Below are 21,832 nucleotides of genomic sequence, written 5' to 3'. Positions count from 1 at the left end.
AATAACATCTAAATGGAGCAATTGATTTGTGGATATCATACAAATTTGTTTTATGGTATTACAAATGAGTTTATGGCCATCAACGCAATAAGTGCTATATTAGCAGCTTTAGCAGCTTGCCAAAACCTGCTACAAAATTTGAATGGAGGTAATAAATTCATGCACCTTGCTAGTTTTTGCTGTTGTCCATGGTGTAACTGTCCAGTGGATAAGTGAATGACGTACCGTCAATCTAGGCACGTCAGGAAGACAAAATATTCTCTCTTTTTAACCTACTCTTCTGTTTATCCATTCTTGTCTCTCCTTTCCTATCTGCCATCTCTAGTACGTGGAGCAGCAATCTACCAGTCATCGGCTGTGAAAAATAAGCTACTATTTGTCATATGTCCAGCATCCTGCGCTGCTGAACTTCAGGTATCCTAGACTATGTAGGTACAGAGCAGCTCCATCTTGCCATTACCTGTGGCATAGACTTTATTTATGCATGGGTTCAGCAAAAATCAGAATTAAAAGCTACATTTGGCCTAAGAGTGTAAAGACATAAGCGACAGTCAAGCCGCTTGCACGAGGCCGCATCAGGAACTCTTCATACATGGTTGTTTTCAGGGTAGCACAGAAGTGCCTCTTCTCTCAGGACTACCTGCAGCGTCCCTGGGGGATTTTTTTGGTGGTGGTGGGAGAGGGAATTCATTTGAGATTTTCTGCTGTAATAATTTTACTTCAGAGCCTGCCCTGACCGCTGAACTCCAGAAGTTTCAGGGTAGGTGTCCTGGCAGGGTGGCCCCAGGGGTGCAGGAGGGAGTCGAAAGCGCCCGAGAGGCACCCGACCTCCGCGCTCAGTTAATCCGCTGAGATTGCGGGGGTCCAAAGGCTGCGTTTCCCAACCGTTTTGTCCGTGCTCCCCTGTCCCGGCTGCTGCTCCTGCGGGATGCAGCTTATGGGTTGTCCTCGGTGGGGGCGAGTGAACTAGCGGGAGGGATCATCGCTGCATTTTATCTTCAAAGATGGAGTTGCTAACTTTAGGCAAACAGTGGTTAATCTTTCCAAGAGGGTAGATTTATAGCCTGGCTTCTAAGCATTTGAATTCATTGTTACAGCTAATGGACATCTCATATTGTCTTAAATCACTGGCTCCTTAGTGTGCCAAATAGTAATAGAAACCTTAGAGCTACCCTAATTTGGCACCTATGTTTCAACTCAGTTGCCAGAGGAACTTAGAGAGGGGAAAGAAAGATCAATTGAAATGTTTTTCTGAATGCTTTCCCTGTGAAATGCTTTGCAGGGCTTGAACTCCTGAATATCATATGCAGCATACGGTACTTTAATAAGTTCATGCTTCATGCTAGCTACATGGTTACTTTTCCACATTAAATAAATTTATCTAATTTACCATAGAGGGAGATAAATATTGATTTGGTAAGCAAATGAAAAAACATATGTTATAGACAGTCTGAATTTCTTTCAGTATGACACCACTGCTGTTACATGTAATGAAATAGTTGACTCTGTTAATGAATGATCTCCTGTAGAAGTTATCACTGTGTAAAGTATGGTCAGTGACTTTACATGGCGTGATTTATGGATGTATCTTTTCATTTACATAAGCAACCTCCTCCTGTACGTGCCAGTGGCATATCACGTTGTATCTCATGTCCTATTAGGTGAGAAATTAATATGGAGCCCCATGAGTGCTGAGCAAAGGACCTCTGTGCTTGGCTGTTTTCTGAGCATGGCACGCACATCTCAGCGGAGCCAAGGGATAAAATCCTGTGGCACTTGGTTTCCAAATGTTGAAACTTGAAGATTTCTGATCCTGTTTGGGGAGACCACCTTACTTCGAGGTAGCTGCTTTAGAGAAGTGTGGAAGGGCTCTGCCCTCCCTCTGTGAGACTCATTCATTCAGCCATTGCATCTGCCTTCACAGCTTACGTGCTACAAAAACACAAGTCTTGGCTGATTTCATGATAACAGGCACAGGGATTTTTAATGCTAGAAGAAAGGTCTGCAGAATTTAGCCTTTAATGAGAGAACCTGAGAAATTTTGCTGGAAACCCATGATTTATCTTGCCCAGCACCCACTCTTTGATGGCATAGACTTTTTCCTATTTAAGAAAGACCTTTTCTTTGTTCTAGGAAAATACCAAGGTGATCATTGCACTGTATAGCAGATTTTTCTCTTGAAAAACTGTCTTGCACATGATTAACTTTATGGTATATAATAGAGAGAAAGCTGCAAGGTGATGGTTAATGGCATTTGAAAAGCGATTGTTAACCTCGGCTTATAGAGATTTACAGGGATTGCTTAATATAATCAATATGCTGATTACATTGTTATAAATAAATGTTTATGAATATCAGTTCTTCAGTGGAATAGGAAGATATTTAATTTATGTATCTGAAGAGCTTCCACCTCCCTCTTCTGTGTTTATAAAAATGGGTACATTTAGCAAGTAATTTTTCTAATGAAAAGTAGTGTTTTGTTTTGAATAAAAGTTTTCCCAGTGTAGTTTGTTTATATATATATATATACACACACACAGGCGTACGTGTGTTTGTATATATCTACATATTTTTGTATATATAGTTCATTTCCCATGCCATTTTAATTATTGTGCGGGTGGCTGAATAGAGCAAAGATGAATGATAAAGTGATGTGGGAAAATGCAAATGTGACACACCGGGGAAAACAATGAAAGGACATGAACACTGGAAAAAAAAAAAAAAAAAAAGCAAGAAGCACCAGGAGTGAAGTGGTTAAGGAGGTTGCCGCAGCAGGAAGCGGGTATAACTCTGTTTTCAGTGTGCTCATGGGAACCAAATTGGAAAGTGTTGTGGTAAAAGTGTGTGGAAAAAAAGAAAAAAGAAAGAAACATGAATTGAGCTATAAATATCTGTTTTTCTTTGAAGTTTTGTGACCAACAATTAATGTTACTGGAAATCTCATAAAGAGTTGTTGTTTTATAAACTCTGGTTTGGCTGAATGGTGCAAAGTAAAGAGAACATTAGGTCACCTCCAAAGGCGGCTTCTATACCCTGATTTTCGAGCTCCTGTGGCAGGTATAGGCTAAGTGCAGAAAAAAGCCTTGTATTCCTTTCCTCTGCTAGTGATGCTGGCTACAGAAGTGCCTTTAAACTGACATGAAGGAAAAAAAGGCATATTTGTAAGGACAATGTCTATATGTTACACGTCCTGTTAGTGAAAAAGAGATAGGAACATTTATTTTCTGTGTTTATCCACACTCTTTGAAAATCAGACCTCTTAGAAGAAATTAACTCTAAAAAAGCAGGCTGTTGTCTAACCTGTTTTTCTCAGATTAAAAATCCAATAAATTCTAAATGAGGAGTACTCCAATAAATGGACTTGAAGGTCACAAATTATTTTGGGGGATTTATCTGGAAAAAAAGATTGTTCTCTTCTCTAAATAAGCCCAATGTAGTGTTAAGAAGTTGGGGGTTTTTCCTCCTAATAAATACCTAGCTGTTATATTCCAGTTAGGTGCCATGTTCCCCTGTAAGAGAGAGATGTCATTACCACTGAATATGATCATATTAAAAGTCTATTTAAAGCTGGTAATGATGCTGAAAGGCCAGAGATTCTAAAGAAATAATCTCTATCATCTCCGCATCGAGCAGTTTAGGTGGGTCTGTTATAACAGCCATGGTTGGTAATTGTAGTGTCTTCCATTTATTTAGCAGATTTTGTCTCAAAGTATTTTACGAACTGATGGATGCCCATTCTAAAACTGTATGCTGAGATGTGTTTGTTTAACTCACGACTGTAATTAGCTCGGTGCAGTTGTTAGGATTATTCTCTCAAATGTATCTGGATACTCATGTGTAAGGAAATGTAGATAGGAGGCATGAAGGATAAACACATCCTGGTATCCCTCAGCCAGGTGAGCACAGCATCCCTGGGAGAAACTGGGGCCAGAAGTGCATCTCCTTTACTGCTCCCTGGCCACAGAGCGAGACTGGAAAAAATTCAGGTTTACAAAGTCTTCGTAGGTTGGGTGCATCCCCTACAGATCCATTGCAGGCCTACAGAGCAGGCAGGATTTGCAGGCTAGACATCTTAGTATGAACCCAGTCCTTTGATGGAGGGGTGCAGAAGAAACTTTGCTTAGAAAACCTCACCGAATAGCCCACCTCCTTCTCTGGCCTCGCAGAAAGACCCAAGGCCTTGCCTTATGCTACGTAACATACCTATTTTTCTAAGGTATGTTGTGGCTCAGGAGGTGAAACTCATTAAATCAAGTTTTATCTATTTATTACTAGTGCAGTGTGCAGCTACTACAGCAGAGGACACGGTTGCCGGGGTTCTTGTTTTGCAGTTTTTTTGAATTGGCTGCACAACTGTCAGCATCGTGTCCGGGTGAGTTTCTTCCTCCAGTTCTCGTATTATTTGCTCTGGGGGCCCTTGTCAGCTCACATTCAGCTTGTTTGCAGACAAAAAGTACCAGCAGGGAATGAACTGTGATTGAAATTGAGATGCTGAGCTACTGTACAGACTCTCAGTGAGATATGGCTGCTTTGTATACAAGTGTCTGAGCTCTCTGGGACTGACTTTACTGTTGTTTAAATAAAATCCAGTTCTGATTGGTTTACTGAAAAGCTCTGCCTACCCTCAAGGCCCTGTTTTGCACTCAGATTATTAAAAAATTAGCTGGAGGCTGTGTTTGGAGTTTAATTCACTCCATCACTTTTCTTCATACATAGACGTATTTCCCCCTACAGCTGCAATCTGCAAAAAGTAGCTTTAGTGCTGAGACATGCCGTGGTCTAGCCGAATCAGCCTAAAATATGTGAAGACAGTAGATTTGAATCAAACTTCAGGAGAGAGAGAGAACTTCTCCTCGAGTCAATTTTAGATTCATTTTCACCGGGGTGTAGTTCAGTGCTGCAAAACAGAACTGAGGGAAGGAAAATCAGCCTGGGACTTTCTTCTAAACATAGCTGTCCTGTGGCATGTCATTAAATATAATAATTCTTCCATTGCACTCTGCTTTTAGCAAAAGAAATCTTTAGAAATCTTTGAAAGAGAGGAATTTGTATGGATGAAACACTGGGTGAAAGTCTGACTGTATTAAAGCCACTGGGACTGTCACAGTTGCCTTCACTGTGCTCAGATTTCTACTCTTTGTTATTGTTTTTTCTTGGGTTTTATTTTTTTCCACATCACTTCTACCACAACATTGCGCTGCTGACTTCTAAATGAAATGTATATTAGAATGAATCATCAGGACAGAAAAGTCCTAGGCTTTTTTGAATGCACCACTAAGTACCTTATCTGCATCTAAATATCTTTACAAATCTGAGTCTTAGTGAGAAACTTAATGCTGCTTTATTCAGGCAAGCCCAGGATATAAATGCCCAGCACTCAAGTTTTACTTTTGATTGAGTTTGCACACTCATGCAAATGTCTTACACTATCTTTTGGAAAAGTGCTAATTTGATTTTCAGGCAAAGGATTGTTCAGCTTCAGTATCTGATTGAGAAGCAGCACGTTAAATGAGGAAGAGTGCTTCAGTGCAACACCAGGCTCTCAGTAAGACTGTACAGAACAAAATAGTTTACCTTAAATGCAATTATTTTTTTTTAAATCAATGAAATGAAGCCATATTAGTAGGAAGAAGCTTTTGAGGTTATATTTAGTTGTTTAGTTCTTTGCAATGTTTTGCATGTCATGATATGACATTGACAAATATATATACCTTAGGGCTTTGTAAATCTTCAAACATTGTTTCGGAAAAAACTACAGACATTTCTTCCCAGAAATCCTGCGGTACGATGACTGCAAATTTCATATGAAACAATATTTGCATCAAGGAAATTTTGCTGGTTTTTCTGTCCACATTGCTGATACAATCATGCTGAAAACATCATTGTAGAAATTTCTCCAGATTATGATAACCTTGATATGTTTGTGAAAAGAATGGTATGATGTGGTGTCTGCAATAACACAGACATAAGACTTGATGGTCCAGGAAGTCTCCTTCACTCCACTTTTCCACGTCTTCAGCGCACAAAGAAAGGTGTCTGTCGCTAATGCTGAGCTAACGGGAGATTTGATTGACTAATGACAATGTTCCTTTATGACAGATCTTATTTGTATCTAGCCCTAAAACCGGTCTTTCTCTGCATGTGTCACTGCAACAGAAGGCAGAAGGGCCCAGCAAATAGTACGATTCCTAAGTAATAAATTAGTTCGTCCAGTTCTGTACATGATGTAGTCATTAAGTGGTAGAAAATGGAATCCATACTTTTGTTTCTGGTGGGCTGCGGTGGTATAATGAGCACTAGGGGCTTTTTAATATCCTTTGTTTGCATTCGAAAAACATAGCACTCTCCCACTGAGAACCAGAAATCCTCTCGTGTTCTTGTGAACATGACACTCAAAAATGCAGCGTGAAGAGATTTTGATGTTGGCAAGGAGCATGGAAGAGGCATTTCACAATGTGCCACCACTATCCCGAGAAGAAAGGAGCAGTGCTAATCCTGGAATCTTGCTCAGAAGTGTTTAAAACTATTTGAAGGCATTTTCTGAGTACAAAGTAGTGAACGTATGGTTTACCTTTTAAAAGATTTGAGCAGTTTAACTATTTGTAAATGTCACTTGGCTCTTTTGTCCTCGGTGCAAGAGAATAAATTCCATTTGGACTTGTGCTCTGATAAATGGCGAGTGATCAGACTCTCCCAGACATGTTTGCATGATTGGGATTGTGAAGGCTTAGGGTGCAGTTCCCGTATCTCTAGTATCTCACAGTCTTCAGATATTCAAGTTAGTGACAGGTCATGGAATTGTAGTAAACTGCACGCTGGGAGAATGGAAAAGTGGCTTAATCATTAAATATGGTGAACCTACTGAGATGGATAGATGGAGGTGGAATGTGGTCTTGGAGCCATGGAGCCATCACTCTACTTTCCCTTCATCATGCACGATACAGTACGTTACATTGGTGGACCAAGGGAACAGAGCCATGGGTAATGCTTGGGGGAAATACGTGGGTTGAGCTGCTTAATATACACTTGGACTGTCACCCTCATCTGAAAGAAAGCGATGTCTTTAATTAAAGTTAATGAAGATTGTCCTTTAATTCCCAGATGGCAAGAAGGGAATAAGGAGTTCATAATTGTGCACCTTTGCATGGCCATCGCTATTTAGTTACAAACACAGTTTAGAAACAGCATTTGTAACCTGGCCTGAACCATAATTCCTGTGGTCTGGTGTACTGTGTTATGTACCAGTAGTATTTTATTCCAAAGGAATAACAGAAATGAACCCTTAAGCTCAGAGAGCATTGCAAATGTAAAGGCCTTATAACAGCAAAGGTTTCAGTTTCATTAAGAGGCATTTCACTGTTTTAATTGTTTAGAAATATAGTTAACAACTACATATCATGTCTCAGAAAAATTAATTACTGAACAGTTCTTGTGTAATCCATGTGATCTCACATAATTCAGTCAGCTGAATATAGTGAGCTGCTTCTAATAAAATAAATACAGGCTCTTCAATATGTAAATGAGATAGTTAAAAATATACACTAATGGATCATTAACCTCTCTTGAACTTCTATTCTTAGTGAAAATCACATTAAGTGAATATAGGATTATGGCAATATGACCCGTTAAGAAAGAATCCCAGTAAGCATAGTGAGCTGGGAGATACCGCAGTAGGGAAACCAGGAGGGACACGTAGCACTTCTCAAAGCTCTGCAGACTGAATGGGAGAATGGGATGCTGCTCCCGCTGGGCAGAGAGCTGGTTGGATGGTCATTGACAGGGACAAGCATCTACAGGAAATGAGGAAATGCTCATTTTCTCCATCTCCACTTCCCTGCCAAGCTAAAAAGGTGCCTTTGGCAACCACGCACATGCATCAAAAGTCTTCTTTTCTGAGTACCATTCATACTCTGCAGTCTCTAGAAGGGCTGTGCTCAGCTCCTCAAAAATGGAAGGGCTAAGAAGTTAAACTTGTTTGTTCACTAGCTCTTTAAAAAACCTACAGATTGGTGTATTAGGCCTAGCATAAATCTTTTATCGCTTTCATCTAGGTCACAGCTCTCTGTGTGCCCCTCTGTGGAAGCTAGCACCCATCCCCAAAACCAGCTGGCTTTAGCTGCCCCAAAGAGACCCAGCTTTGCAGGGGAATGAAAAAATTGGAGCCGATGCACATGTGTTGAGCTGTGAGGTATTTGCATGGCACCTGCCCACACGCTGACTCCAACCATTGTTATCTGCCTTTCAATTTCATAAGCACAGGATTTTACTCCTAAAAATAGCTAAAAGAGAGCCATGTAGAGCCACAGCAAATAGGACTTCTTTAAATCTCTTTGATCGCTATCTGCAGTTGCGTGGGTTTAGAAGTTACAAAGTAGATTTTGGTATCAAACATACCTTCAGCTTTGGTAAGTGTCTCTGGAAAGAAACTGCCACGTGTGAAGAAGAGATGATGCTAAACCTGGGCCACATTGTCAACTGTATGCCAGTTCTTTGCAGCTAAGACATAACTGAATTCGAAATCATCTGGGTAAGGCATCCGAAATGTAGTTATTTTTAACTAGAACAGTATATTGTAAAACTGTAGCCCACTCTGCGTTTAATTTTTCGTGTTTTAAATACCCAATTCTTTTCAGAAATGTTTCTCTCTGTTAAAACCAGAGCTTGACATGGAATAGTGCCCCCTCAGCCATTTAGAAATAAAGCAGTGGGGACCACTAACTGTGGCTGGCTTTGCAGCTTTAACTGGCCTTTATTACCATAGCCATAAATAGCAAACCGCCCCAAATATTACAGGAGTTTTGTTGGCTTTAACCAATGAAGTAGAACAAGACCTCTGAATACCCCATTAGTTCCAGTGCTGTGCTTTGACGACTTTGCATTGGCAGCTCTTTTTCTATACAAGTCACTAGCCTCACCCGTGTCTCTTAACAAATACCGTTGACAGGCACCATTGCAATTTTTCTGCATGTTCTGACAGTTTAATTCAGTACCTCCTGGCTAAGCAGCCAGAGCCTGAGGGGGTAATTCAGCACCTTGGCATCACACTGCTGCAATTAAAATAATTAAGGGAGTTGGGATGGGCTTACAGAGCTTTCTGTCTTCTGCAGCCTTGTACAGAGAGTGCACTTTCCTATTCCCTCATGGAATGAATACAGGAGCTTCCTTTACAATATGCTGCAGTGAAATTTTTTAAGATGATGCTTATTTCCAGCCTCTATTTGCAAAGCTGTTTGTGTTTATGCCTAACAACGTCTGTCTTTCTCTTCTTGTATACAACCAGATGTCTTGCCCCACCCCACCCCACCCCCCCCAAAATACAAGGGGACAAATACTTTATATTCCAGCTGTGATTTCTTTTGATTCAGAGAGGTGAATAACCCCTTGGCTGCATAATCTTAGTCAAATCATTCACTTTGGTGCTTAGTAAGGGCAACTAAGCATAGCTGTCTAAATTGCTAGGTCTCATTTCTCTTACTGAGAAGGAAGGAGAAATACGAAAAACGAAAGCTGTTTTGGTGTCCCTTTGTTATTAAAGGCAAACAGAAGAGCCAGGCAGGGTTCTGTGTGTCTGCGCATGTATGTTTAGAAAATCCTAATATCTAGGTAGTGTGTGTATGTATAATGAAAAGGGTTGTTTGCTTTCCTTTGTTTATGTATCTCATACTGGGTACATTTATACTACTTGCACATACAAGAATCCTACAGAAACATGTTTTGCTGAGGTGTGTATCCTGTATCTCTCTAAACCAGGTGATATCCTGGTTTTACTGAATGGAAACCTCCCCTGACACCTCTGGGCCTGCATTCCACCTGGGAGTTCACCTTATTCGCCATGTAAGTGAACTCCGAAGGATGGAGATAAGCATTTGAAAGGAGCCGTGATACATATCAGCTGTGTGAAGTGAGCAGAAATGCTCCGTGTCATGTTCAGCTCATCTAACGTACGCAGCACGTGCAGGTATATCACACGCTGATCTGAGCCACCTTATCTGCACGTAGTGTATGTGCGCCTGATGCAGCCTTTCCCTGGATAACTCGTATCAAGCTCAAAAAATGCTGCCCCTGTATTTTATCAGACCCTGTAACATTAATCACGAGGAGGAAAAAATAGTCTCAGTCAACAGTATTGCGAGAGATTTGTTCTGTGGGTTCAGGTCGCAGGTTTTCTGCAGCTCAGGAGACGTGTGCGGTATCAACGGAATAAAATCCAAGGTGGTAACCCGTTAATATCAGAGCCGATAAGCAGTGCCGGGCTCTAGCTTTGAAGCTTACCACCTTTAGCTGTTCCTAAACCCACCCCTCAGAGACGTGGGCTGTCATTGGTGTATGTTGCCATTCCTCTCCCTGCTCACCCTTTTCTCGGTGACTATTTTTTCTCTGTTAGTTTTCTTGGCTTTCTCCCTTTGCAGCTCGGCACCATTCTGTAAGAATGGGAAGCCAAGGCTGGTAGATATCGGCTCAGGGGATGGAGAGGGGTTGTTTCCATAGACCAGGGGGGAATCTGGCCAGCTGAAGCCTTGATACCATCTCCATGTCCCTCACGGGTTCCTGAGATTACGAAGGGGAGAAGATTGTGACTGCATCGGGAGGTGGACTCTTGTTAGGTGACCGTGCAAGAGAAGTCTTTGCTCAGTGCTCTTGGTTGGGTAGGAGGAGCACGCTGACGGTTCCTCCCTTGGGTCTTTTCTGTTTCAGCTCATAGGCTTGAATTTGATATTTTTTCTGCCTTTGGCGACACCGCTTTCCTGGTTTTAAAATGTGCTTGTTCTACCAAGCGGGTGACGTGATGGCTGCGTGCTCTTTGGCCGGGCGGTGTGGGACGCGTGCGTGCGGCAGGTCCGGGCGTACGGCTCTGGGTCCGCTCCGTAATCCCTGCTCCCTGTGTGCAGCGCTGCTATAATGACCGTAAAGGATTGGTGTCTTCAAAAGCGCTTGAACTCCTTCAAGCCACAAATAAAAAAAAAAAAAGCAAGTACTTAATATAAATTGCTACACCTGTTAAAGATTTTCTTTGGGTTACTCCTATTGCGGTCTGACCCTTGCAAAGCAGCCTGTTACCAAAAATAAACCCCATCAAAAAGTTCTTTTTTTTTTTTGTTTACCTAATACGAAACTAAGAGATATTGCAATTTAAAATGTTCTTTTGAAAGACGAGATGTACCCTCCTTGTGCCTTGATGTGGGCTTGTTTTCCCAGGGCTGCAGCTCAGTAGCACCTTGCCTCGCTAGACAAGACCTGAACGTTCAGGTGGGACTGGCAGGTTTCAGCTTTGCTGCTCACCAGTGTTTCACATCCGTCACGTAAATCTTGCAGGAGTGAGAGGGAGGAAAGTGGCTTTTAAAGTTTGTATTTGTGATTGAAGTTCCTGATCACACGTACAAATGGGTTGTGTGTTTCTGCCAAAGCACTTGAAATTATTTGGGATAACTACCATCAGTACAATACCCTAGGTGATTTATAGGTATGTGGGGACATTACTTGTTTTGCCCCTAACTGATGCTTAAGGATATGAAAGTTGTAGTGAAGGGGGTACGTCCTGCCTGATACACCGGCCGATCATCCTTACTCCTACCAGGTCTGCACACAGAGCGAAACGCGTAGTCACTTCAGTTAGATTTTCCTTTTATCTTCACAAAGGTGTGCTTAGGAAATGATACCTCCGGGCCTCACCTATTTTCCTCGTAAGATCTTTTGCCCATTTCCTGCATACTGAGAAGCCTCCCTGGTGTCAGCTAGTGATGCAGTGGAAAGAGCAAGAGTCAGCTACCATGTTCAGGCTGCGCCTTTCCTGTGCACGCTCTCTCTTGCTTCCAGGAAGGCTGCTGTAACTTTAAAAAAGATTTTGCAAGGCATCTACCTCCAGTAGCTCGGCTGAAATAAGAGTGTCTCCTGAGTTTAATGGATCAAACGGCGGTGATGGGTTTTATGGCTCTTTTTCACTTTAGGGCTAAGGGAAGAGAGAGCAGGGCAGGTTGGTTTTAAATTCAAGGATTTATGTTGTTAATCCTCCTGGCTAATTATAATTTATGGGATCCTGATAAATTAATATGCAGTTGCTATTCAAACGCAAAGAATAGTGTAAGGCAAGCATAAACAAGTCTTGTTCATTTTTAATTTATTTTCACCAATGGAGAATATTAAATAAAATGAACGGTGGGGCATTTCATGGGAAGTTTCATTTTCATTATTTATCTTCAGATTTATGGGCTTCATATAACAATTTTCCAAACATTTCTCCTTCTAATGAAAATCACGGTGTGACTTTGAGTGTACCGAACACCATGCAGAAGCAGTAGTTGTAGCGTTCTTTTTTAACACACATTTCAGGATCACTGTAAGAGTGGGGATGGCAAAGAAAAACCCTTGATTGGTTATTTTTAATGCTGTGAATTTAAGCACGTATTAAAGTGAGAGGCTGACATCAATAGCATTGTGTGCATTTCTCTTTGAAGCTCTTGAGTATGTTTAAGCTCTGCTTGGCACTTTACCAGCCCTGGGCTCTCTCTGGCAGAAATTGTGACAATCATGAAGAGGGTGAGTGTTTGTAAAATTATTTTTGTAGAGCGAAAAAGTCATGGAGTTATGGGATGGCGCTGGAGCACAGATTACCAGACACCCAGGAACATGAGCGTTGCGCAAAATTGGTCTTAATCATAAATAGCATCCATACTTTCAGTAATTACAAGGTCAGACAAAGTAAGTAGAATCTAAACCAGTGACAAATATCTCAGATTGGATAAATAACGGCTGTAGTTTAAGGGGAAAATTATGATGAATCATCATCTTCCATTTAGGATACGGAGAAAAATACCTGAGTCAGGACTGAACACACGCAAAGCTTGCTTCTCTCCAAACTGCCTTGCTTCCCCCCACTTTGTGCAGCGTAGAAAACTTTTGGGAGATCCCACTGGTAATGTGTAACAAGGACTTCTGTAGGGAAATGTGTTGACAAATGAATAGCGCATAGGGCACAGGGCTGAACCACTCCGGTTTTAAACCAAAGGTAAATTCTTCATGCTGTCAGTCTTTTTCAGCCTCCTTTTGCTTTTTCTGCTTCCCTAAACCTGGCTTTAAGCAGTGTCTTCATTAACACTAAGTAAATCTGACCATGTCTAGTCCCAGAAGATGTATGATTTCCCATCAAGAGTGACTCTGTCTTCTGCCAAATAGAAAAGGGAGGCTGCTGGACTATTAATAGAAATTGTTGTTACTTGAAAGTAGTAAAATATGTAATAAACACCTGGGACATTAGACTGAAAACTGGGGAAGAATACTGGTTTGGCCTTTTAAAAACTTTGACTTCTTTCAGGTGATGTGTGGCTCGCCTGGTCCTGCTGTGTCTTTGGCCACTTGAGGTTCTGCAGACTGAGCTGTTTGGGATTTTTTATGAGATTTATTCTGAGTGGGATAAACTTTTTTCCTAAACAAATTTGATCTTTTACATCAAAATTTAGTCAGGTGATTTTCCTAAATGAAAGTAGATGTGAATCTCCTTTACCTGGGGGGGAAAAAGTCATACAGGTATTCCTAGGTCTTTTTTTTTTTTTTTTTTTTTTTTTTTTAAGTATTTCATTAAGCAATCTGCACTCATCTTGCTCTTTGGTAAAATTTCCTAAAGCACTGAAATTATTAAGCACCAAAATGCCTAATTGTCAAGTCTGACTTAGCCTAAATATTAGGCTGTACAAAAGGGTCTGCTGCAATAATGTATGGGTATGGCTGCTATAGCAAGATCCTTTGCTATAGATACAGCTTCTGATGACAAAAAAAAGGACTTCCTTGACTAGTACAAGCACTTTTCACCAGGACATTTATACATACTGGGATTTTTGATGGCAGAGATATGTCGAAAGAATCACGTCCAAAGATAATTTTGTTACGCTGACATAAATTCCTAGTACAGAGCTATTCTTAGGCCTTGAGGACCAGGGTCCTTATTTTTAGTAGCAAGATATAGGCTCCTACATCACTTTAGTACTTTTGAAAACATTGCTTCTGCTGTAATCTATTCCTGTAGTTCTGAGATATAGTTTTACTTCTCAATTTACTGATGTTTTTTTAAAAAATGTTTTCTAAATTCATAACCTGACTTTCAGCTTGGCAAATTTACCAGTTCCCAAGACCTCTGCAATTTTATTTTCCATAGGGAAAAGCTGGCAGTGCAGCAAATGGTGTTTTGAAATTAGTCTGCTCCATCCAGCATTTTTCAGGCAGCAAAGGCTTCTGTCCAAGTATTAGATGACCATATAATGGCATCAGAGGGTTCTGGTTTACAAACATCTTGGTAATCAGTTCTAATTTTACATTTCCTGGGTATGTTTGGCATCGCCAGATGCAGCATCTCTTGAGGGTTTTGATTAGAGTCATAGAAAAATTTAGACTGGAGGGGACCTTTGGAGGTCACCTAGTCTCCTCTCCTGCTCAGAGTAGGGCCAGTTTTCTCCCTGTGCATCCTAACAGGAGGGAGGAAAGTATTTAAAGAAAAAAAAACCCAACCAACCCCACCCCCAAACCTCAGCAGAATTTGGGAAAAAGAGGAATGCTTGATTTGTGCTTCTGTTCACCCCCTTGTCCCCACCCCCAGTCATCAGTACTTAAAATTATACTCGGCCTGTCCCAACCGCTGCTCATCAGGTTTTGGTTTTTGGTAACAGGTAGGAGATTACTGTTCAGGACAGGCGATGTGCTATGGCTCCAAAACTAAAATTGTGCAAGTGTGCATTTGCTTCACTGATTTAATTGAGTCTCCACTTCTTTTTTCTCCACTAACTTGGCTTGTATGAGCAACTATACGTGCATTTGTTTCCATTTCTGTTAAGTCTGGACTGCAGGTTCAGTGAGAGATATGGATATGCCCGTTGCATAAGTCAGCCTGATTACGACTTCTCAATGAGTTAGATAGTGGCGTATGAACTTGTTCAGCTCCATTAAAATCAGGGTGACAGGACCTAGCTAAGGCTCAAATTAACACACATCTGTCATGCGCTCATGACAAAACCATGATAAAATAATAAGGAAATACCAAGTAAGTTTAAAACCACATTCGGCACCTCTATTAAAAGGGGTAAGTCCCAACAAAAGGTGCTGCGCGATCCTGTGGAGTTGAGTGGATTTTTCCCAGGGGCTGTTCCCGAGGTGAGGGGGAGTGAGAAATTCGGTGAGTCAGGCAGGCTTCTCTGCCAGCACGGGCTGGAGCAGCAAGATTTTCCCTTCTTCCCTCTTCCTTGTTAAAATATGTAATGTGCATAATATTCAAGCAGAGTATGGTAATTCTCAAAATAGAACTGTATGTATTTAATTAAGTACTTAGATTTTTAGGCTACAGTCACTATAAATATACTATGCACTATGACAGAAACAGGGAAATCTGCTCTGAAGGAAGAACAATTGAGCACTGAGCAAAGTGAGTGAAGACATTGGGCGCAGAGAGCCAAAAAAACGATTAGTTTTGTGCTGTAGTCCGTCTCCTTCAAGAAGAGGGTACCCAACATAGATAAATGCAAGTAGAAGGCTGCTGAGGTTGGCCAATTCTCAGTTACAAGAAAAATTAGCCTTAAGAGTGGCCATGACCAATATGGCTTTGTTATTTTGCTGCTGAACATTTCCAGCTCAGTAGAACAACGTTAGGCAACTGAATTATGGAATGCAAAAGGACTATGTTGTAGCTACCAGTGGGAAAATAAATCCTGAAGCAAAATGTTTGCACTGTTTTGGGATGTTGTACTTCTTTGCTTAATTTTCAGAATATTTCATGCCATAAATACTTTTGCAGACTAAATTTTCAAATTAAGTAAATATATATTGAGAAACCTGGGATGGTATTTACCCAAAGGTTTTGGGGGATAAATATTTCTGTTCCAATTCTTGGACAAATGGTGGGTTTCAAGACAAAAACCTTTAATACTTACCAACCAAAACATTCCTAGTGTGAAATGTTGCAAGACAAGGTTTAACACTATGCCATTTTGGCTCTGTAGAATAACGTAGAAATTATTAGCATTGTATTTTTCTATTGCTTGTGGATTTTGGTGCATCAGATGTTGGGATAAACTGTTGATTCAGAGAAATTATTAAAACTGAATTCTAGTGCACTCCCAAATGCCACCAATAGTGGCAAATCTTTGTGGTTTTGCCTCAAAAGCATTCACTTGGGTGTCTGACTTTTGGGAAATTTGTGTGTTTTAATGAATTAATAACAGAGCTGATTTCCCTCTTCTTTTCAGCTTTCCTCTCTAGTCCCCATCATTATAATGAGCAGGACTCATGTTGCAGAATTCCATTACAAGTTACACAAAATGGGCAAATCTAATATGATTTCTCCCCTGTAGAATTAACATGAAAATCTATCGTAAATGGTTAATGTGGCATAACTCATGCATGAATAGAGTTCTGTGCTGCCTAAACTATGTAAGCAAATACCGCTATTGGAACTGAATGACATTTAAATAATATCACATTTTTAAAGGACTTTTTTTTCTGAACCTTTCAACATGAATAGAGAACACTGAGAAAATGGTGGTGGAGGGGGAGGAACTGTGGGGGCTTATTTCCAGCGAATGTTGAAACTGTAAGGTAGAGTTCAGTGGGGAAAAGGAGGTTAAAGCACGAGAAAGCCAGTTACTCACCAAAGCAGCGCTCGACTTTAATAATAAATAATATTGAATGTTGGGATATTAAAACAATTCATTCTTGGCAAAGCACAGGGAGGTTTTATTCCCCCCAGAAACTCTGGCTTGAACAAAATACTACTTATAAGCTGCAGATTTTAATATAGCATCATGTTCCTACAGGTATAATAAAATAAAAACGTTAAGAGTATTAATTCCTTTAAAAGGGGTGATTAATCCCAGATGTGGAGCGTGCGTGGAGCGGCGGGGGCGGGCGCGCTAAGCGGGTGCAGGTGCTGACGGGGCTGTTGCACCGCGCTGCACATGTTCCCGGAACACAGCTGTTCTGCAAATCCTCTGCCAGTTGCTCCAAACCCTCTCTGAAGTTGTACTGCCTCTGGGCACAATTAAAAGCTGTATACTACATTTCATAAGGTAGTGTTAGAAATTTAGGCCGAGCCAAAAAGGAGAGGGGGGAGGGAAAAGAGGGGAGAGCCCCTTGTTAAAGAGGAATTAACCTCTTTACCTTTGCTATTGAAACAATAAAGCTTCTAAATGCCACATAAAACCTCCTGTGTTAAGAGAAAAGATGCCACACGGAGCTACAAAACAAATACTGGTTTTATTTAATATTGATTTTCAGTAATTCATTAACTAATATTAATATTTAATATGGGGGTAAAATCTGCCCAGCCTTCCTCCACCCCCTGTTTCTTGTGTTTTCTTCAAAAACATATTTGCTGGTGTACGTGAAAAATAGCTACTCTGACACAGGACTACACACGTTTCAAAAATGTTTTAAGTGCAAAATATTCTGAAGCTAAAATGTACAGTAAAATAGTTTGAATTTCAGCTGCTTTGAGCACGTTCATCTTTGAACCTTTATGGTCACTTTACCATGGGAAAAAAATTCAGGGAAAACCCCCAGATTTTGCCAGTATTGTGAATGCAGATGTTTCCTGTGGCCACTGCACAGAGCTGGCTGTACTGCAAGGTCTGGAAACCCCGGCTCGCGTCGGTCCGGGTGCTTGGGCAGGTTGACTCTGCGCTCACACGCTGCCCACCCGCCCGCCAACCACACGCTGTCCAAAATGACCGGATGACCGACTACCCTCAGAAGTAGCGTTGTAGCTCCAACAGCAGTAGAGTTGGCAAGTCCTCAAAGTGTCCACGTTTCTGTCCTTTGTGCTCTGCCTCTGCAGCACAGGGAAAGGATAGAAAGCATAGTACCATAGTGTCCAAGCAAGTACGTAGACTTGGTAGAGCATCATAAGAAAGAGCAGTTGGATGTGTGAACCAGAAGTATCCTGAAAATGTTTAATTTATGTATTTTGGGGTACAAAATATTAGTAACTGCTTTAGAAGTCCTTTAAACAATCATACGGAGCCCATCTTGGGAACTCCTTTTAGCATTAGTCTGATGGATGCTGTTACGCAGTTCTCCCACACTGCAGATTTGGAAAGGATTCATGGCTCAGAGGACAACACTGTTGCCTGTCTCACGTCTAGTGTCTCCTGCACGGTGCATGGCAAGTTCTCACACTGAGCTCGAATAGGATACAGAGCAGACTCTGACTTAGCTAGCTGCAGGAGACTTCATAGATTTTCACTGAATATTGGAAAGAAGAGGGGGGCGGGAATACTTAAAGTATCCAAGAAGTGTGGTTTTGTGCTTTATAACTGTGTATAAGCACGCCTCAGAGTCAACAAGAATTTCTCCAATAGTTTCTGTATGGTATGCGTCAACCACAGTGTGCACAAGTCTCCTTCTAAAGTGAACTTATAATCTGTCATTAAAGGAAATGAAGGATATTTCTGTAATGAAGAGAATTAAGGAAAAAAAATATCTCTGTCTAGATCAACTTAATGGCAGTTGTAAACGTTTTCCAATGCTACAGCCTAGTATTTGTTGGGTAGGGTAATAAAACATAGAATGAACACTATGATATATAACTATAGGCTATTGACAAGATAAAGCAATAGGAAAGTGTTGAACATACGTGAAGCAATGATCTGCCACCCTTTGCCATGGGTGGTATGCACAAAGGATTTGCACACAGAGAAATGACAAGATTTCATTGAAAGAACTTTAAAGAGAGAATAGTTGAAGTAATGTTGGAGTTCTGGCATCATTTAGTGTGTATGTCCTTAGGCTCTAGTTCAGGAGTGTGCTTACCTTTAATCCATCCAGAACCTAAACTTGTATTTAAATCCCACTGAAATCAATGGGTCTTGATATGATTTTTTTCATTTTGATGAATAGGAATGGCTTACTTCCATATCCATGGTTGAACTTGACTGAATCACAGCTTTATCAGAAGGGCAAGAGTTTAGAACGTTACTATTTATTGTGTTATGTGTTTATTATCCCTTTAAATTACTGTACTGTAATGTGATTTTTCAGTGAATAGTATTAGCCAGTTGGATTAGAAATCACGTCTATGAGGTAATATAAATGCTTCACAGTTAAAATAATGCATATGCATTTAGTTTGTTTGGTTCCTGTAAAATCTATATCCATTTGTCTGGTCCAAAGAATTCAGATACTCTTTGATTAGGGAAGTAAGTAAAGTGCAATTGATATAGTGCCATGCAAGTAATGAACCAGGCATTCTGAAAGTGTTTGATTAAACTAATGTAAATGTTGCATCAAATTGTGATAATATGTACGCCATAAATTATAGGTAGATGTGACTCTGAAAAGCAGAGGTGAATAAAATTCTTGTCATTGTGATTGTTGTGTTAGATTACTTACCTGTCACTTAGTTTCACATTTAATGTCTTGCAATTATGATATACTTCAGTCTCAGCTAGATTTTATAAACTTTGGCTAGAAACCTAGAATAGGGGAGTTTTGTAGCCTGTAGGACACCCACGTGTTTCTGATTTTGATCTGGACTATTGTGAATCAAAACTTTGAACTAGAATGACACCAGAATAAAAACAAAAAATCAGAATAAACTTGTTACTCAGAATACATCTCGTCCCAGGAGAGGTCAGGGAGGAAAGAAACTAAGAACAGACAGCTCAGCTGACTTCTGTTTCCACCTGCTCAATAAAATGTTAACTTTAATAAGATACAGCAGTCCTTGTTTCTTTTCCAGTCTATTTTCAGTTTGTTGAAAGTTATGGCAAAGTCATTTTTTAAAGATAATTATGCTTTGTAAATGTTAACTTGATTTCATAGCAGTAAACACACCTTCTGGTTAGGCAGGAAACAAATTAGGAACATATGTCATCTACTGAAAGCCAGCTAGCTGCATGTGGCGGTAGCATTGATTACAGATATCTCCTGTACACTTTGAAAGGTCCAGAAAATGTATGCTTATTTATGTCTGCTCATGTACAGTAAGATGTGTATGAAGTCCTCCCTCCCACTACGAAAACTTTTTTGTAGACATCAGTTCTCCTGGAAGGTCTGTTACAGCCTGTGGCTGGAAGTGAGGAATCTGTCACTGTACCTTCACCTTTGACTCTTGCTGTTCTGGGTAGAAGTCTTACTGCTGGTTTTCTTTTCAATGGCACATAGTACTTTTCATGGCAGTTTTGGACACGTATGGTACTTTTCAACTGCTTTGATATCTTAGGAGAAAGGCCTTATTAAAATACAAGAATAAGTTTATCGTTTATCAATCCCTTGCTAGTTGGGGGAAAACCCCACTCCACTACCCGTATTATTGTCAAGTCTAATCATCTCCGTTCTGTCTCTCCCCTGTTGTTATTTCTATCAGAAAACAGTGATAAAAGTTGATTTGAGGAATATGGACTTTTCCTTAAAGTCTAAGCTACAGTTATAAAAATGAAAAGGTGTGTCTGTGGACACACACTTACACTTGGCCCGTAAACCCAAGTCATCCATTGACTTTTGCAAAGTACTATCAATGGCAGTTTTGTTTGACCAGTACACAGTCTCAGGTCTCACTAATTGCCTTGTTGATTTCAAACACTGTAATAAAACTTTAAAATGTTTTGAGACATTCAGTAATCTCATACAAAGGCTTATATATAAAGGCAGTTATGGGCTTCAGTGCAGCCAGTCAGTTATTCCAGCGTGTTTTGAAATGAATGAGTCTTCTGCAAGCTGAAAGACCAATACCTGGGGAAAAGCTGCATCTTTGATGCTGTTTTCTATATTTGTACATGATCCAGGACTTATGACATTAGATTTGTACAACATTATAGCCAGAGCATCAAATGCATGAACTGTTAGTGAGCTTCCTCATAACAGTCTGACAATGTTTCTTCTTTGCAGTTGGAAAGTCAAAAGATTAGCTTTGAAGGAAAAAAAAAAATCAGTATGTGGCAAGTGTATATTGAATGCAAAGGCTGAAACAAATTCTGCAATGGCAACTATATATGGGAGGAGGTCTTGATTTTTCAAAAGTTTTAGTTTCACAGTTTAGCACAGCAGATACAGGTGTAGCCACCTGCCTTGCTTTTGGGTCATGAGTTTATTTTGATTGTTCACAGACTTTTTTATTTTTTGCCTGAAGATGACTTGTTACATATCCTGTGGCAGTTTTTGTATTCAAGTGACTGACTTTTTCTCATGCAATCCCCAAACCAAATGTATCAATTAAATGCAGAAATACAAATATGCAAGATATCAGGCTCTAGCTAGAGCTGTGCATTCACTTAGAACTTGCTAAAAGTGTTTTGTTATTCTGAACTACCTGAAACAAGCACCCCAGTGCTTTGCCTTTATCAAAGCAGCATTAAGAGTGCTGGAATATGACTGTCTGTGAGAGAGTTGAAAACTTCCCTACAGTAAAACTCTAAAACTACTTGGAATTCAATAGGGTTAAGTCCTAGCCAAATACTTGCATAGTAATCTGAGACAGAATAAATGGCTGTTATCAGTCATTACCTATGTGTTTTGCTGGAAAAACAAAATGATCACAAAGTTTCTTCTGGCATTGGGAGCAAACGATAGACTTGAATTTAAACTTGGTTTCCCTCCCTTGACTGATGTTCATTAAACTGGTTAATTACTTATAAATGTGATTCCTTTCCCTGTCTCACAGATGCAGATGTAAATATACAAACACATGCAACTTATGGACTGAGCTAGTATAACATTGATTTAGATTTGTCTGTAAGTCCAGGGCAGGCATACTATTTACAGTCATATGAAATTAAAAAGTAATCTTCCTGTAGTTGTACATACTATCTGAGTACATTTGAACAGTCACGATACGAAACTAAATGGTTGCGTATATATGCTT

The 21,832-nt window shown here is 40.3% G+C and overlaps 1 protein-coding gene across 2 annotated transcripts in view; it reads left to right on the top strand.

Annotated features, from left to right (window-relative positions):
- WWOX (WW domain containing oxidoreductase) overlaps window positions 1-21,832 on the top strand; it is a 535,055-nt gene that overhangs the window by 453,050 nt on the left and 60,173 nt on the right. The gene's annotated exons all lie outside the window — the stretch shown is intronic.

The sequence above is a fragment of the Buteo buteo genome, chromosome 11 (assembly GCF_964188355.1).
Source record: "Buteo buteo chromosome 11, bButBut1.hap1.1, whole genome shotgun sequence".
Taxonomy (NCBI): Eukaryota; Metazoa; Chordata; class Aves; order Accipitriformes; family Accipitridae; genus Buteo; species Buteo buteo.
The sequence above is the reverse complement of the archived record's forward strand: the minus strand, read 5'-3'. Positions and strand labels throughout refer to the sequence as shown.